Source organism: Ammodytes marinus (genome assembly GCF_949987685.1).
Source record: "Ammodytes marinus genome assembly, chromosome: 16".
Lineage (NCBI taxonomy): Eukaryota > Metazoa > Chordata > Actinopteri > Uranoscopiformes > Ammodytidae > Ammodytes > Ammodytes marinus.
The window spans coordinates 17,412,264-17,426,896 of NC_137220.1; the positions used below are offsets into that span (position 1 = coordinate 17,412,264).

The 14,633-nt window shown below is 43.2% G+C and overlaps 1 protein-coding gene across 1 annotated transcript in view; it reads right to left on the minus strand.

The window, feature by feature from the left end:
- Positions 1-14,633, minus strand: part of LOC307263143 (protein shisa-8-like) — a gene marked incomplete at both ends in the record, with an annotated part of 87,925 nt that overhangs the window by 34,578 nt on the left and 38,714 nt on the right. The window lies entirely within an intron of this gene.

Here is a 14,633-nt window from a genome sequence, read left to right on the forward strand (position 1 = left end):
AAATCCCTGCTGCAAATCTACCTGCTCAGCAGCAAACAGACAGAGTCTAGATGGTGAACATAGGGGAGTGTTGAGCAGCTCAAGAGATAAATATTACCCCCGGCCCCGGGCCTCAAAACTCCTGGAACTTGCTTAGGTGGACGAAAAACACCACTCCATTAGAGGAATAAGTTTGCATCGTAACTGCTTGATGTGTACATAGCCATAGTTTGTTTAACAAGTTCGCCACGGCAACTAAAGGAATGGGATTAAACGTCAATGTTGTGTTCAAATTTGGTTTCAGTGCCCCCAAGATGCCAAAATATCAGGTACAATCTAGGCTATGCCTTTTTATACTTCTAGTGTTCATTGCCTTAACACACTTAACATAACATCTCAAAGAAACACTTAATTACATTTTAATCAAGGGAAAAAATGCATAATCTCCAAACAAAATGAGTTCCATCTAAAATGTTTTCCATTTGCACAAATTTGCTGATTTAATAAATATGTTAAATGTTAAAAGAACTCAACTTGAGACAGTAAGCTTTAGATATGACCGTCACTGCTTTTCCTAAGCCCGGCTATATACTTAACAAAACCAGTTTTTAGTGCTGCCGCTTTTTCCTCCATTATTGTCAAAGATTTTTCTGACCAAACAGGAAGTTGTGTCGTATTTGCCTCTGTGTGTTGAAGACTAAAAAGAGGCTCTATGCAGCTGCCAGAATCAGTTTACAAATACTGTATGCACAGAGATGATCCCATTCATCCAAAACCATGACTCAAAAACTGCCCATGCATTACTGTTGCTCTCACCATTATAATCTCCCCACAGGTAAACACGGAATCACAGAAAAAAATAAATGAATTTATATAAACTAAAAATATTGCCCTGTGAGGTTTCATGGACAAATGTGATGGGACGTAGGAACTGTAGCTGTGTGTGTGTGTGTGTGTGTGTGTGTGTGTGTGTGTGTGTGTTTGTGTGTGTGCCTGCTCACAGGTTAGTGATACGGAAATGAAGCGTGCAATTAGTCACAGTCTTGTCTGTTTGGTTTCCTGTCTTGCATGTCCGCCTCTCCTGTCCAGGTCTTTGTCATGAGTGTTTCGGGCAACACTGTGTGTGTGTGTGTGTGTGTGTGTGTGTGTGTCTGTGAGCGTGTGTGTGTGTCTGCGTGTTTTTGTGTCTGTAAGTGTGTGTGTGTGTGTGTGCGTGTGTGTTCGTGTGTGTGTGTGTGTGTGTGTGTGTGTGTGTGTGTGTGTATGTGTACCAAAAGCAGGCTGCTGGTTGGTTCTCTTAAAAACCCCGTGGCCGTCACACAGCACATCAACTGTCATAACAGACCTGACTCCCCCTCTGAGGATCACGCATGGTTGAGTGTGATTAGGTTAAACACGCTCTCTGAAATGATGTGATGTGGCATTGTGTCACTGTGTGTGTGTGTGTGTGTGTGTGTGTGTGTGTGTGTGTGTGTGTGTGTGTGTGTATGTGTGTGTGTTGGTGTGTGGATGGGAGGGAGAGAAAAGTATAAATATATAGAGAGATTGGGTTTGTGTGTGTGTGTTTCTTTTTGTGTTGTCACACACGTATGCGTGCAGAAAGATAATTGTTTTTTCTTCTTCCGATTATTAGGGTGTATATGCTTCTGGTTTGGTTCCTTATACTTATCTGTGAGTGTGTTTGTGAGTGTGTGTGTGAGTGTACGTGCGTGCGTGCTTGCGTGCGTGCGTGCGTGCGTGCGTGTGTCCAAGCTAAGCCAAACAATGCTGAAACATATCTGATTGATATCGGTCTAATGTCGGAAAGCCAAAGCTCTTGGACAGCAGCATGGGAGTTCTTGGCACACACACACACACACACACACACACACACACACACACACACACACACACACACACACACACACACACACACACACACACACACACACACACACACACACACACACACACACACACACACACACACACACACACACACACACACACACACACACACCCAGCTAAGCCCCTGTTTCTTTAGTGATAACTACACCAATTTAAGCACACAGCAGGAGCAACCTTCACAGAGAGAAGGAGACGTGGTTATTATGAAAGGCACATCCTCCTCTGTCGCTTCTCATGGATTTTCACTTGTGTGAAATTGCGCTCAGGAATCGGTCAAGTCCTGTGAAAACCTGGCACCCTTAAATATTGCCATAAAAAATGATTATTCTCCAGTCGCTGAGAGGACTCTTGGTGGCTGCAGGACTAAGCCAAATGATAGAAATGTATGATGTCAGGTGACTTTTACCCAAATTGAAGGCATCCCAAACGAATACCAGCAATGTTTTGCTACTTTAAGCTTGACATGGAGATACAAGGTTTTCTAGACAAAACTTTCCCCTTTCATCTAGATATCATCTCCGGGCTTGTAATCGCAGGATTGAGCTTGTACTAGATTGCTGGTTTGATTACGGAAGATTACGTCTAGTTGAACATGACAGAAGACATGCGCTGATTCTCTGAGTGGTGTGGAGCAGAGAAAATGAACCACGTGGGTAAGAAGACATTTACAAATGCCAGAGAGCGGCAACACACACTATATCATAATGAAACAAACTTCCTTATAATAAACTAAATAACTGTGCACCACACTAGAATGTTTTATGTATGCTGTTTAATGTCTGCACTTTATTGTCTGCTTGCCATTGCCTGTAAATGTGTCCTTGTTATTTGTAACTGTATGTTCTGAGTGACCTATGTTTGATAATACTTGCATTTTGCCTGGCACCTGAAACAACCCGAAACAAGGGGTCAAATCCATTCATTGTTTTGATATTACTGTTTGGTTATGTAACCACGCCGAAGCTGTTATAATCTACTCTAACCATATCAAGTCAGTCTAAAGAAAAAGAATAAAGTGTTTTTTTATCTTAGGAATGTACTTTCTTGCTGACATATTTTCATGCAATCCATCCCTAACCCCCTCCGCCATCTCCCCCTCCCTCGCAGTCAGCACATGTGCTACACCCTTGGCCTGATGCATTAACCAGGAAACCATTGAGTCCTCTATGAGTGGGGTTATGCCTCATTACGACAGAATAACAGAGCCGAAATGGAGCCACGATCCCTCCCAGTCGCTCCATAACGGGTAATGCTATCAGCCAGCCCGCAGCAGTCAAGGCTAATCCTGGCCATTTAATGTATGGCCACGCAGTGCTACCTCACTCAGGAGGCTCAGCGCCCGCTTGTATCAGCATCCGGCAGACACACACACACACACACACACACGCACGCACACACACACACACACGCACACACGCACACACACACACCGTACACACATTCACACTCTATTCACATCCGCACTCCGCAGATATATTCACATTCTCCCTTTGAACTGCCTCGCCACTCATTGCTCTTTGCCCATTCAAATGCCATTCCTCTACTACAGGACTGCTAAGTGCTTTTGTGTGCATGCAGAGTAGGGAAAAAAAAGAAAACTTTCCAAACCCGACTCTATTCTCACCCTCTCTTTGATCTGAAGATTTTAAAATGCTCTTCAATGCATCATAAAAAACACTCGAACAAGGCGAATAGACTGTTGACTTTTTTTGTTGCTTTGGATCATGCACATGTGGCTCATTCATTCATGGTGGAACATGGTGATTTGATATTTTATGGATACAGATGTGCAAGGGGAAAAAAGCGCACGCAATCACGTGACTGCATGTGCTTACTACTTTTTTAAGGTCAAATGGGTAAAAAATGTGTCAATCCATAATGGTTGCCCCAGGATGGCTTGAGGCAGAGGAGGTGACAGACACAACATATAGCCACCCCTCAGCCTGTTTTGGTAACTTCAGAATACACACACACACACACACACACACACACACACTATGTCTTGCCAATGTTTGCCGTCATTTGTCTCTATTGAGCTGCAATTTATGACTGGTTTAACCGAGCTGTCCACGATGTCTGTCGTTGATTTGTGTGCGTTTGTGCACGTGTGTGTGTATGTGTGTAAGGGGGGTGTCATGACTATAGGCGCGTAGGGCTGCGGAGCGGGTTTCTGGTGTCCTTCAAATGACTGAGAGAAAAACACCCCCCACACTGCACTGGATCAATGCACGCAAGCACACACACACACACACACACACACACACACACACACACACACACACACACACACACACACACACACACACACACACACACACACACACAAGCAAATACACTCATACATACAAGCATCTTCACTCTTCATGAACATGGACAGTAAGTAACAGTACAGACAAGCCTGAAGATACGCCACTGTCCCTTATGCATGCTGCATACATTATAAACACACGTCCTCTACAGCAGCTGCAGGGAGCTTTAGGCGCATTAACCTTGCCCTGACAATATGAAATCAACACAGAACGATAATGGGCGAAGCGGAACCACATCTTCCTCATCCATATACATCCATTACCATAAATATGATGGAATCAATAGAGAATAGTCAGCAGTGTGCCTGACCCCGATGCATTTTATCTGTTCAGTTGACTGTTCAATTATATACTCAGTAAATTACATTCCCCCTCACATCTTAATGTTGTCACACGGTGCTCTCTCCACACTGCCAGGACGAGAAATATATACACACTGAATTGTTTTTACTTAATATGTAATAAATTAAAAACACAAGAAAGAAGTGCTATCGAAATACAACTGCATCATCTCAATTAATAATACAACTAAATAAGGCTGAAGAAAAGAGGATGCTGAGTAGGAAGTTCATTTCAACAAACAACATTTGGGTTAGGGTCTGCTTCTCTGTCAATGTGATGTGGAAGTTTGCATTTATGGAGTAAACTGTTTGCCCAGATGGTATTCATAATCAAAGCACTGCTGCACTGGCCCCTCAGGTCCCTGTCTGTCTGTCTGTCTGTCTGTCTGTCTGTCTGTCTGTCGGACTCTGTCTCTCTTGTTTGTCGGACTCTGCCATTGTTTTTGGCGTCTCGCTAAAGCTAATCCGCCGCTGCCCTGGCTTTATTAATAAGCCCGTTGCCCCTCTGTGAGTTGGTTTGACTTTCAACAGCGGCGAAAGGATTCTCACTGAACTGGTATATAGTCAATAGAGCAGCACCCTACATGTCCATGCACTTTTTTTTTCAATATGTAGGGTTTTTGCATTTGCATTTGTGTAGATTTCTTCTAGTACAATAGGTTTCCGTTTCGTTTCACTCATATCATCATGAAAGTTCTTTTTTGTTTTTTATGAGACATGAGATGAATATATAAGTTTGTGTTGTATCCAACTGAATCATGGTGATTCCATGTCTGGGCTTTTTTTTATCTTTGATATTCTCTTGGTGTCAATACTTGTTGTTAAAACTCTTTAAACTCTTTAAAAAGAAATGAACATCGACGGGGAATGTCAGGTCTATTCATTGTAGCTCTGTGATCATTTGTTGGGTGACTTTAGAAGTTCAGCCCAGACAAAAATGATGAAGGGATCAGACAGCTCAGTCTGCTGCAGACACTCGGGCAGTGATTTAGAGAGCGAGGGATGAGAGGAGGAGGGGACGGAGAAATGACATGGAAAAGTGCAGGCAGAGAGGGAGAGAGAGAGAGAGACCTTGAGGGAAGCAGTGGCTGGTCTGCAGAAAGAGATTGGCAGCTAATGAGAGGGAACTGGAAAAGAGGAGAGGATTGAGACGGGGTTTAAAAAAAAGAGATAGTGGGGAGAGTAAAGCTTACAAGATTATCAGCAGTACTTACACCTACATTTACCCCAGTCTAAAAATCAGAGGGGGACATCTCATTGTGCTTTATCTCTGTTAGTGTGCATTATGAATAACAAATCCCAATCACCCTAAATGAGTCAGAGACGGATGAACAAGACTTTTTGAAAATGAATAATCAAGATAGGTATCGCACACTGGGAAAAGAAGAAGAGATAAATATAGCGGGGAAAAAACTTTTCAGTGGAGTGAAAATCATCAAAAAGAATCATGGGAAAATATCTGCAACTCTGAAACAATATGTAACAGAGAGACTTTTATGTTTTGGAAGTTGCATTGGTTTTTGGCTTTGGTCTGTAGAGTTTGGGGGTGGGAGTGTGAGATACAGATAGATTCGCCTGAGGGGAGAGAGAGAGAGAGAGTAGTTCGAAGGAAAATGCAGACTCATAACTCTCAACTCCGCATAAGACAATAATAGGATTAGTGCTATAGCTCCTGGGGGGGGGGGGGGGGGGAGGAAGCAACAAAGATCCAGAGGAAGGAATCTCAAGTGTCAAACACTTCAACATGAAATGACATATTGACAGGGTAAGATGGAGGGAGGTGGAAAAGAAAAGATTAACAAAAATAGGATTTCAAAAGGGGATATGAGGATGAATGGGGTTGACATGCTGGAATCTGGTCCAAAGGCCAATATATAGCCAACTGCAAATACGCAGAAGATATGCAGTGTGCTTGGGCTGCAGTCCATTTTAAAATATTCTTTATTCCTTCCCATCTCAGAGTAAGTTAGCTCTTTTTTGTTTTTGTTTTAGCACGTATATAAAACAAAAAAATATATAAAATAACATTTGTATGAAATATACACTAAAAAGCGTATTTTTCAAATAGGAAAAATGGTCTATTAAATGATAGTCTACATACAGCCGTCTAGAGCAGCTCGATACGGCTGTACTTCAGACATGTCAGTATTTGAGCTAAATGCTAAGGTACTCATAATGACGATGTTAACATGCAGGCACAAGTTGTACCATGTTCACAGTTTTAGAGTGTGTTACCATAGTTTGCGTTTGTTCACAAGTGTTACAGGTTTTTTAGTCATAAACCAATGGAAGTGCAAGATGGAAAGTCAGGAGATCATCGAAACAGTTACAGTTACAAAATACAACATAACCAGCCGTGGAGCCATGCCACTATCATAGCTGACTGGTTTTGACCTGCACATATATCATGTAAATGCTCTCAGATGAATACATGAAAAGAAAAGAAAAGCCTTGGTGGTTGCAACTTGTTTACGGTCACATGAAGGAATACAAAACCCTGGCATCTGTGTTGATGTATTACAGCTGCCAAGTCAGGTTAAACACAGTCCTGTGATCCTATAAAATGCGCTTCTGTTCTGCAATATTCAATCCGCTTGCATGAGCCAAGCAGTTCGAGGGTCAGTCAAAGGCTGCGAGGTCGGGATAAACACTGTCCGCTTCACCTCCCGTCAGACACGGATTAGAATAGTTTATGGGCTGCTGACGTCGGTCACTTTGACTTAAATAGTGCGAGTATCTGGATCAGAAGACAAGTTGGCAACCTGACAGACAATGTGTACAGTATGTTCACGCATGGCATGGGTGCACGTTTTCATGCGTGTATGAACATACATATATATAAACTATTTACATGGGCATAGGTTTTGTTTTAAAATGAGGGGATGGGGAGGCACCAATTTGTAAAAGAAACAACATTAAGGTACGTATGGAATGTAATGCAGTAATGCTATCAGGCGTTCAAATATTTATTTTCCTGTTTTGGTCAAAACTTTCTGCACATTCAAAACTCATCACATGTGTTTTGGGATAGTTTTCTTTTAGGAATCATACACCTAAATGAAAAGAAATCTATAAAGGAATGAGACCTTGTTAAAGCCGTATAGATCCACATTTCAAATCTTCATAAAAGCCATGGCGATCACTTGAAATCACATCGCTATCATTCACATTAAGGATGCAGGCTAGTCTTACAGGTGGGCCAAACAAGATAGCTATCTATAGGTACTAACATTAATACACTGTCTACATTGTCTTGTGCGTGACTAGTCAGAAGCCACTGCAATGGTGGGTGGTCGGCAAGGTTAAGATGGTATGGTCCTCTTCAGGGGTATCTGACATTGTAAGGAACTATACTGTATAGTTACAGGTGAGATGGATGCATAAATGTTTCGACCCTTTGAAGTTTTATTTTACCTTTTTTGGGGAGAAAGGGATTGTCTTTCATATTTTTTTTGAGTGGGACAATTTTAGGAGGACATATCCCCTGCATCTCCCCAATCTATGCCTATGTTTTACCAATATATATATATTGCTTTCTGCTTTCTGTTTTTACTCTCTTTCCACTCTGTCTCTCTCTCTCTGTCTCTGGTGGTGTGTCGGTGACGAGCTCAGTGCGAATATAATTGGCACTGGCCCCATGTGGCACTGTAGTGACGATCTACAGAAATCAAGGGCGCATGGATGTAAACAAACACTCTCTCCCTCACACAGATGCTAACACACATGTAAACGCACGCACACACACACACACACACACACACACACACACACACACACACACACACACACACACACACACCAGCCACTTGCCTATAGTGCGTCTTTTCACTTAGCACCCATCCAGCAGGCTCCCATGATACTCATTTCCTTGTTTTGATTTCAATGTCACACTGATCCTATCTCTCTCCTCCCCCCACTTCATCAAACACACACACTCCTTCCTCACCACCACCCCCCCTCTCTCTCTTTCTCTTCATCTCATCCCTTTTTTCTCCTGCTCTACCTCTTTCCATATTCCTTCCTTCCATCCTAGCCTCCCTGCCTCCGCCTCACGCTCTGATGTTCTTTCTCTCTCTCTCTCTCTCCCTCCCTCACTGCTTCGTGTTGCCTCCATCTCTTGCAGGCCAAACAACATGCAAATTATGCCCCACAAATGCAAATCCTCTTCTATCTCAGAAGAGAAGAGACCTCCAGTGGAGTAGAGAGGAGTACGCCCATCTACACCCCACTCAAGTGTCTGCCTTTTCCCTAAAACGGAAAGGAGTCGGCTGTTTGAAGGTTACCACCAAGAACTGCTGAATAAAGCATTGCGTGTGTGCCTGGTTGTGTGTGTGTGTGTGTGTGTGTGTGTGTGTGTGTGTGTATGTGTGCGTGTGTGTGTGTGTGTGCGTGTGTACGTGTGTGTGATCTTTATTCGAAGTGTTAAGTTTGGGTAATCTCCTCGTTGGCACAATATTTGCAACTCAATAGGGATGTATTTTTTTTTTTTACTTGAAAACTTCCATAACAACTTGTGTCCTCCATGGCAGCTACAGTGGTGCTGTCCATGGTGCTGAAATCAACTCACTGTAATTGGAATGAATTGAAGGGAAGAGGGGGGAGGACTCTCTGCTTCACCCCGTGCTGTGCCGCAGTCAGTCAGCTCTGTAGTATGGGAGGCAGCCATCAGCCATGAGTGATCTAAGGGAGCGTTCTCTCACATTCCCGGCTTTCCATCTTCGTTCCCGCTCCTCTTCCCTTGCCATCTGTTCTCCCCTCCCTCCCTCCGTCCCTTCCCCCTCCTTTTCCTCCCCTCTACCACTTTTTCTTTTTCACATGCTATCGCCTGCTAACCCTCTCTCCGTCTCTCATTCGTACCCTCTTTTACATAATCGCTCACTGTTTCACACCTCGTGTTGTGTTGTTGTTTGGCTTTTTTTATACGGTGACCTAGTTTGTGGATGTCTATTTGCCCTTGATTTCCTTTTCCACTATCCCTTTCCTACAACTATTCTTTCCAATCTCGGCCTTCTATCTCACCCATCATTTCTTTGTGTTCAGTCCACACTGCTTTTACCAGTGGCGTGCACAGACTCTCGAAGGGGCAGGGGCAAAGAATGAAGAAAAAAGGGAAACCTCCTTCATTTGAACAAAAGAGGGACCCGTGCCTGCTGACAGATACACAGTTGATATTAGTTTTGGCTGGATGAGGTGACATACGCAAACACACACAGTTGCTCAAATACCCTCTGATGTGACCTCATGGCAAACATGAAGCATGGAAGTGGCCCTCATATGAAAAAAGGTAGAGGCTCCTGTGCTACCTGGGTACCCTTATGGTAGTATGAAAGGTAGAGGCTCCTGTGCTACCTGGGTACCCTTATGGTAGTATGATGATTTTGTTGCCATGAGGTCACACTAGAGGGTCACCTAATGCGTTGTTACAGTATTACATAATGAGTTGTTACCCACCTGAACCACTCAAATGCCCATTGGATGACCTGAGATCAGTCCCATTAGCCAGCAGGTTAAATACACTGGTTTGATTAAAGATATAAAAAAATGGCATTTAGGCACTCCAAACAGAAAGACCCCCACCTGCACCCTTCTAGTGCACACCACTGGCCTTTACTATCCTCTCAAATCTCCCTGATCTCTGCTCTCTTTATGCACAATAAAGAACCACACAATTGTGTGTGTGTGTGTGTGTGTGTGTGTGTGTGTGTGTGTGTGTGTGTGTGTGATGTGTTTCCCTGTCTGTGTGATTTGTTTGTATGTGTGTGTGTGTCTGTGTGTGTCCCTGTTGTGTTGTGTATGATTTGTTTGTATGCATGCGAGTGTGTGTGTGTGTGTGTGTGTGTGTGTGTGTGTGTGTGTGTGTGTGTGTGTGTAAACATGGGTAAGCAGGTTTGTGTGTGTGTGTGTGTGTGTAAACATGGGTAAGCAGGTTTGTGTGTGTGTGTGTGTGTGTGTGTGTGTGTGTGTGTGTGTGTGTGTGTGTGATGTGTTTCCCTGTCTGTGTGATTTGTTTGTATGTGTGTGTGTGTCTGTGTGTGTCCCTGTTGTGTTGTGTATGATTTGTTTGTATGCATGCGAGTGTGTGTGTGTGTGTGTGTGTGTGTGTAAACATGGGTAAGCAGGTTTGTGTGTGTGTGTGTGTGTGTGTAAACATGGGTAAGCAGGTTTGTGTGTGTGTGTGTGTGTGTGTGTGTGTGTGTGTGTGTGTGTGTGTGTGTGTGTGTGTGTGTGTGTGTGTGTGTGTGTGTGTGTGTGTGTGTGTGTGTGTGTGTAAACATGGGCTGGCAGGTTCCTGTGTGTGCGTCTGTGTGGTGCAGAGCAGGGTGACTGTCCTCGGGGCAGCTCTCCACACCAGAACAGAGCAGAGCAGCAGCTGACCAGCTGTCCCCCTCGCAGCTAGCCGCACGCCGCTCTCTTCCATCTATTCTCTCTATTCTGTGTCTCTGTTCATCCCTCCCTGCCTCGCCCTGTGTTTTTTGCCTTTTTTTTCTCCACCTCTCCCACTTTTTCAATACTTCTTTTTTTGCTCTCTTTTGATCTTATTCCTCCCTCTTTCCCTAATGCTTTTTCGCACCCACCGCTAATTGTCATTATCAGCTTCCTTTCATCTTTCCCGGTCTCCTTCAGTCTCTACCTTCAACTCTCGTCCTCTCCCATTCCACGCCTCAGTAATGTCATGGTTGAGGTACGCCTCTTTATACTTCAGCTTCATGTGCTCTTTTCTGTCTTTCTCCACCCACCCTCTAATACATTCTTTCTTTGACTTCTTTGTTCAATAACTTCTCTCCATTAACCACCTTTTCTCTCTTTTTGTCCCACGGATTCATTCATGTGTAGAAAACCGTCGCGTGACCTCCATACTTTTCCACTCTCCTCCTCTCTCTCTCTCTCTCTCTCTCTCTCTCTCTCTCTCTCTCTCTCTCTCTCTCTCTCTCTCTCTCTCTCTCTCTCTTTGTGTCAAATACGCCAGCCCTTTAAAATCTTACACCTTGCCACTTTTATCCCTGAAGCTCATCTCTTACATTGCATTAAATATATAGCTTCCCTTGAAAATGAGCACAGGAGAGCAGGAGCTGTGAGTGGGAGGCAGATAAGGAGATTGCTCTTTTTTTTTTCTTCTTTCTCGCAGGGTGGAAACATGAGGATTTGGCGGCTGTCTTCATTAGGGAAGTGGGCTAAGAACTTGTTCAGAGTATTTTCAGCCTAATCAGCTTCTCACTGTACTGTGATTTGTGCAGCTGCAGCCCATTTGCGAGCCACACAGTTCATCGATGCACATAGACTGGAAATCAGCTCGGTGAAATTGCATAAAAAGGCAATAATGTCATCATAATCTACAAAGTACAAAGTTTTGCCTTCTGTGCATTTATATCTCCATTGGAGGCCAGTCAGCATGTCTAAATTAACCTACAGATTCAGAATAAACTGCAATTATTATGTATTGCTGTACTGCAGTTTAACCATGCTGCGCGCGACTAAGAGAACCACTTTCCCTCAAGATGGTTTGAGAAATACACTAAAAGTCTTCAGCTGTCTCTGTGTGTCTGTATTTAGTCACAGCAGTATTAAAGCTGAATATAAGCGCTAACGTCATCATGCTTACATATTGATGATGCTAATGTGCTGTTGCTTACCAGATGTTTATTATGTTAGCAATGTTTACTATGTATACTTTCTTATTCTAGCGTTGTAGTATTAACAAAGCCTATAATAATTAGCGCTGAGGCTGATAGGAATTCATGAGTTTTGTGTTAAGGTGCGGTGTGTTACAGTGTGTTTTGACGTCATCAAGTGCTGAAAGTTCAAGATTGGAAAGCTCCGTGTCTATCCCTCTTATTCGAAAAATTTGCAGAAGCTACGGTGGCCTTCAAGGACAAGAAGCTTGTTACTAAAGATGGCATCGTTCCTCAAGTCTTTCCACAATATCAAGTGACGATGTGAATATTGATTTACTTGTTTATTCTATAGTACTAATTGTTAACTTTATGGTGGTGCTGGGGGAAAAGTCAGGGGGTCACTAAAGACAGGAGGACTCATGCCTTGGGGACCAGGAATGTCTGTACAACATTTCACTGCATTATGTCTAACAGCTATTTCAGTCTGGGCCAAAGCGGTGGATCCATACCGATCAATACAGCCAGGCCTATGGATCTAGTCCTCTGTCAACGCCCAATGCTCTTCCTGTCCTCTCTCTCTCTCTCTCTCTCTCTCTCTCTCTCTCTCTCTCTCTCTCTCTCTCTCTCTCTCTCTCTCTCTCTCTCTCTCTCTCACTCTCTCACACACACACACACACACACACACACACACACACACACACACACACACACACACACACACACACACACACACACACACACACACACACACACACACACACACACACACACACACACACACACACACGCACACACACACACACACACACACTCTCCTTCTCTGTCCAAGTGGCCTGGAGGATTAAATGTGTTTAATTAAGAGGTGATTATGTGTAGACGGCTGACACCGCGGGATCAGGATGGCTACGTCCCATTGCCCCCGCTGTCATCACCCTGTATCCCCATTGAACCCCCTGCATTGAAAACACACACACACACACACACACACACACACACACACACACACACACACACACACACACACACACACACACACACACACACACACACACACACACACACACACACACACACACACACACACACACACACACACACACACACACACACACACTTTTCCTCCATATGTCCGCCCTATTAATCCCTCTCACACCCTTCCTTCTATTATTTCCTTGTACTTTTTTCTATTGGATTTTCTTTTAATCTACACAATTCATTCTTATGTCTTCTCCTCTGCGTATCTCGGTACCTCCAGCAGTATAAAACACTCAACAATAATAATTCTTCCTATTTGTGTATTACCTAAGTGCTGGATTTTTACAGCGTGTGCATTTCATTGCACTTAATCGTACAGTTAAAGTGGGCAAAAAGGGAGAGCATGAGAGAGCGAGAGAGAGATGAGCTTAAACTAAAAAGAAGGAGAAATGTTTTGTGATGGAATTAATGTTGTGTGTATATATATATATATATATATATATATATATATATATATATATATATAGTTTGCATCCTCCTGATCCATCAGATCGCTCATTTTAGATAATCACATCACCCCGACAAAAAGTGCTAAAAATACTATCACGTTTTACACTGGGGCTTAAAGGCTGATGAGATACTGATGTTGAAGTCTACAGTAAAATATGCAAGAGACAAAGATTTGTTGAAAAAGCACAGGAAGTAAAAGGGGTAATTGAATAGCAGGGGAATACAAAATAAAGAAATAAAAGGGGCAGGCGAAAGCATGGACAGAAGAATGTAAAGCGCGCAGTACGGGGTGAAAAAGAGGACATAAACTTGTTTTTCTTGCCATGAAAGTGAAGAAGGGAGCCACTGCATTTTTCCCTTTGTCTGTAAGTGTTAATAAATGTGTGTGTTAATGAGTGCATTTCAATTTGTGACAATGAAATGTGAAAGCCTTGCGCTACAACAATTTTAAATGAACTACAGCATATGACACAGCTGGTAACTTTGTTCGTTGCTGTCTTTGCTTTTATGTTCGATAAAGTAGCTCTCGTGTTTATTTATATCATATGGCCTCATGCACGCTTTGGAGGGTAACACCATATCAACTAAAGTGGTTTTACAATAAAGGAAATTATGCACACTATTACACGGTAACACAAGCCAGAGGACAATTAAGGCAACAGGGACCTTTGTGTTCTAACACTGTGTGTGTGTGTGTGTGTGTGTGTGTGTGTGTGTGTGTGTGTGTGTGTGTGTGTGTGTGTGTGTGTGTGTGTGTGTGTCCAACACGGTATGTGTGGTCAAAATGTGTAGAGGAAGTTGGAGACAGATGGGTCACACAGCGTTCCCTCTGTGGGTTTGGAGCTGGAACACAGCTAATTTCCTCTTAATTAAATATGACCTGTCTTCTGTGTGTGTATCTTTGTACAAAAAAAAAAGACAGCAGCCAAAGTGTGTCAACTTCTGGTTTGGCAATTTAAACATATATGTGCATTTACTGTAATTGGTATGTGGTGTGTGTATAGGTGTGTGTGTGTGTG